The sequence below is a fragment of the Grammomys surdaster genome, unplaced genomic scaffold, assembly GCF_004785775.1.
Source record: "Grammomys surdaster isolate TR1022 unplaced genomic scaffold, NIH_TR_1.0 190, whole genome shotgun sequence".
NCBI classification, from domain to species: Eukaryota; Metazoa; Chordata; class Mammalia; order Rodentia; family Muridae; genus Grammomys; species Grammomys surdaster.
The window spans coordinates 1351907-1356579 of record NW_021604635.1 but is presented as its reverse complement, the minus strand read 5'-3'; positions in this window follow the sequence as shown (position 1 = coordinate 1356579).

The following is a 4673-nucleotide window of genomic DNA, read 5'->3' as shown; positions in this document are numbered from 1 at the left end:
AGCAGAAAGGGAGGCCTTCAAAGACTTAGCAGAAAGGAAGGCCTTCAAAGACTTAGCAGAAAGGGAGGCCTTCAGAGACTTAGCAGAAAGGGAGGCTTTCAGAGACTTAGCAGAAAGTGAAGCCTTCAGAGACTTAGCAGAAAGGGAGACCTTGGATATCCTCTGAATGTTGGTGGTGGTATGGAGAAGCTAAAGACAGGCAACTAGAAGCTGGGCATTCTGTGTGTTTGCTTTAGGGAGTGTATTTAGCTAATTGATCCGGATTTGGAAGACAAAAACCATGTGAAGCTGATAGCCATTCACCAAGTCTTAAAGTTCAAAGCCAAATCTAGCAGAGGGTGATGCTTGCCTTCCTGGACTGGCTGGTGGAAGTATCGTTTGTTGGAGTTCTGCTCTTATGGAGTCTGGTCATTGTCTCAATGTTCAGCAAAGCAGCAACCCAACCTGCAGGGCAAGTTTACTCATTTAAGACTCATGAGCTCTTGCCAGCTTGTCCCGTGAATCAGACATTAAAGTGAGGGCTGGGCTTAGTCAGTCTGTAAGTCATAGTTCTTTCCCACAGTTGAATTAGGGCTGCCATCGATAGCTCGGACTAATATGCTTTGGTGGACTGGGAAGCATCACCTATGCTGCCTGGAGTTACCCATGACTACAGTTGCTATAGCCTTTTTTTTTTTTTTAAGATTTATTTATTTAATGTGTACTCTGTTTTCATGCACACCAGAAGAGCGCATCAGATTCCACTACAGATAGTTGTGAGCTACCATGTAGTTGCTGGGAATTGAACTCAGGACTTCTGGAAGAGCACCCAATGTTCTTAACTGCTGAGCCATCTCTCCAGCTCTCTCCAGCCTCCTCTTGAATGGGGCATATTCTTACTTGCTGTATAGTTGTCCCTATATGTGGTGACCGCTTCTAAGAATATTCATTCTACCCTAGGCAGCCTCACATACCATTCAGCCTGGCTTTGAGTCTGTGTCAAACACAGGTGACTCTTACTGGTTTGTTCCTGTCTGGATGGTGAACATTGACCGATGGGAGATAGACACTAAGTTACTTGCCGTCCTTGACTCTCATCCGCATGTTTATCATCCACAGATGCCCAAGTGGTACAAGTATTTATATCTTTTCTCACCAAAGGACCATAAAGGGATGATGTGCCCTGATTCACACTGTGGACACTTCCTAGGAGGAATGTATCGGTAAAGGAGAAGCATTGTTTGCAATCTGTGGAACCTGAAACTACTGTCAGATTCAAAAAGTGTAAACAGAAAGTGTGATACTCTTTGTTTGGCCTTGAAAAAAAAAGTACTCAATATGTTGTTCAGATATAATAATAAATGTCTGGGATTTTCTTTTCTGTGCTGAGGTGTATCTCTGTGGTAGAACACTTACTTGTCTGGTATGTAGAAGGCTCTAGGTTCAACTCCTTAGCTCCAATTTTGGATAAAAATCTTGCAAAATACAACTTACCAGAACGAGGACTAGGAATCTACGTCAGCAGCAGAATACTTTCTTAGTGTGTGTGAGACCCAGATTTCAGGATCAGCATCCAAAATGAAAAGTTTACCAAAGCCTGTCTGTTTATACAAACTTTTAGCAATTATAATACATAACTGATTGTATGACTATACTTTTGTATTATTTTCTGGAATGCCATAGGAGGTTTTTGTGAAATCAAATGATAAATGCATCTATAAACTCAGCACCCTTCCAGGGAGACAGGAGATTGGGTCAGGAGAAACCCTGAAGGCTTGAGGGCTGGATAGCATGGCTGCAGAAAAAACCAAGAGCTCCTCTTTCAGACAAGGTGGAAGGAAGGCAATGGATGATGCTGAGGTAGTCCTCAGACTTCCACAAGTGCTACATGGTGGGTGTGTACCTGTACTTACATACAGGGGTGCACACACATATGCATATACATGTTTAAAAACATTTTAACTGTATGTGCATAACTGTCTTGCTTGGGTGTATGTATGATATATGTATGTATGTATGTATGTATGTATGTATGTATGAATGTATGAGCACCACATGTGTGCCTGGTACTCAAAGAGGCCACGGGAGGGAATCAGAGCTCCTGAAACTGGACACAGCTGTGATCTGCCTTCTGCGTAATGGGAACTGAATCCAGTCCTCAGTGAAAGCATCAGGTACAGAGCTGAAGAGATGGCTCAGTTAAGAGCATGCGCTGCTCTTCTGGAGAACTCGTTGGATTCCCAGCACCCACATCAGGTAGCTTACAACACTTGTATCTCTGACCCCAAAGGATCCAATACCTCTGGTTTCTCAGAGCACTCATATACACGTGTATACACACACACACACACACACACACACACACACACACACACACAGGCACACACACTTAAAAAACAGAGCAGCAAGTATTCTTAAGCACTGAGACATCACTCTTGAGCTTAGCTTTTTGTTTTGAGACAGGCTCTCAGTACGATACCCTGGCGGTTACAGGTATTTGACTGTCTCTGTCTCTCAAGTGATGAAATTAATGACACGTGCTAGCATGCCTGGATCAAAAAGACTTTAAAAAATGATTTGAAAGTGTGCTTTGTTGCAGGATATTTGATCACATTGTGAACCTGAGATTGTGTTATTTACTGCAAAAACCTGTTTTTAGTTGTGGTGGGGCTCAGCCTTAGCACACACTTTTAATCCAAGAGCTGTGTGCTTAAATATTAAACAGGATTAAATAAAGTCAACCATAGGTCAAGAGGAGGAACAAGCAGCTAGTTGAGAGGAAGTGAACATAGGATTACTAAGGAAAAAAGAAAAAAACCAGAGAGAGTAAGAGGGAGTCGGGAGGACAGAGAAACGCACAGGAAGTAGAAGGACAGTCAGTTTGAAGAGGTGTTTTTTTTTTTTTTTTTTGAGATTGTGTGAGGGAAGAGATTCATGTTGGGACATTGCCTAAGGAAGAAGACCAGCTGGGTACTTTCCCTGCCTCTCTGAGCTAGCAGGCTTTCTGAGTCTTTACTGATAAAATCAAACAATTGAGATTTTGTTTAAAAACAACAGTGTTTGGTGGTGTCAGCTTGTAAAAGTACCAGCGCTTAGGATAGAGGGACAGGTGGTGGATCAGAAGTTCAAAAGTCACTCTCAGTTACATATCAAGTTTGGAGCTAGACAGTGAGAGGCCTTGTCAAAAAAAAAAATGTAGACAAAAGGTAATTTCCTAGGCCTCAGGAATAAAGGGCATATACATAATTCTTCCTTTTCTTGGATTTTGTTTTTCATGGTTTTAATTACCCATGGTCTACTGTGTCCACTATCAAAAATACTAAATGGAAAATTCCAGAAATAAACAATTTGCAAGAATTAAATTATATGCTGTCGTGGCCTGAAGAAATCCCTCAGCTCTGCTGGGTCCTTGTCCAGATTTTGAGTCACCCAGGTGTCCATGGCATATACATTTTCCATCCCTGAGTCACTTAGCGTGTCAGTCAGGAGCTGAGCTGGGGTGTGGCAGGGCTGGAGCTCAAGCGACAGGCATTGTACTTGATATTGTCACTCCAAAGAGCAGGAGTAACAGCGCTCAATGTAGACGTGCCAAAAAGTCGCTCCAAAGTGCTTCCCCTCAGTTAAAGGCTAAAGGGGTTGGCTAGGTATAGAAACAGGTTAGTAAGAACAAATCCTCTGGCTGTCTTTTTAAATTTAATTTTGTTATTTTTAAAATTATGTGTATATGTACGTGGGGTTGGGGGCGGGGGACGGTGGGGTTGGTCAGTTCTCTGGAAGCCAGAATTGAAGTAGTTGTAAGCTGCCCAGCGTGGGTGCTGGGAATCAAACTCAGGTCCTCTGGAAGAAGAGTACCTGCCCTTACTCACTGAGCTATCTCTCCAGCCCTGTCTGTGTATTTTTGAAGAAAAAAAAAAAAAGAAAATTTTTGTAGGTTTGCACTTCTATCTCCAATTGCAGCATTCTTGGCCAGCATGTATAAGCACAGAGTGTAACTGAGCTGGAGAAGCCACGGCATTTGTGCGCGTGCAGGAAAAGGAAACCTCCAGAGCATGTATAGGGTTTCCAGGCATCATGTGGAAGGCTTGGAGCACAGCACAGATGGAGGGACTGCTGTATTGAGATGCATGGGGCCTGGGGATAGGACTAGCTGCACATACCTACTTAATAATCAGGTCTCTTCCAGTCTCTGTGGCTAACTACACCGCACAGAAATCGGAACCACGTCATCATAGCCATGCAAACACTTTGGAATGCACAAACGAAAGTCAATGCCAGCAACACAATGTCGGCTTACCAATAAATGAAAGAGTCACTCTAAGGAAAAAGCAAATTATATGAGGAGCCTAATAAGCTTTCTGTACCTGAGGGGAAACGAACTACCAAGCAACTACAATGAAAGTGACTACATTTCTCTCTTGCAGACATATTCGGAAATGATATTAAAACACATTTTAACATATGCCGAAATGAAGAACAATGTGTGTTTGTGGCTCATTTTCTTGCGCATTCATTTACTATTATTAACAATTTCACTAAAATTATCTCTTAAATAGTTCTGTACGTTAATATCATCAATAGAAGGGCCTGGTGGTGCATGCCTGCAGTCCCAGTGCTTAGGAGGTAGAGGAAGGAGAACCAGGAATTCAAGGTTAGCCCCCTCTCCCTCTCCCTCTCCCTCTCCCTCTCCCTCTCCC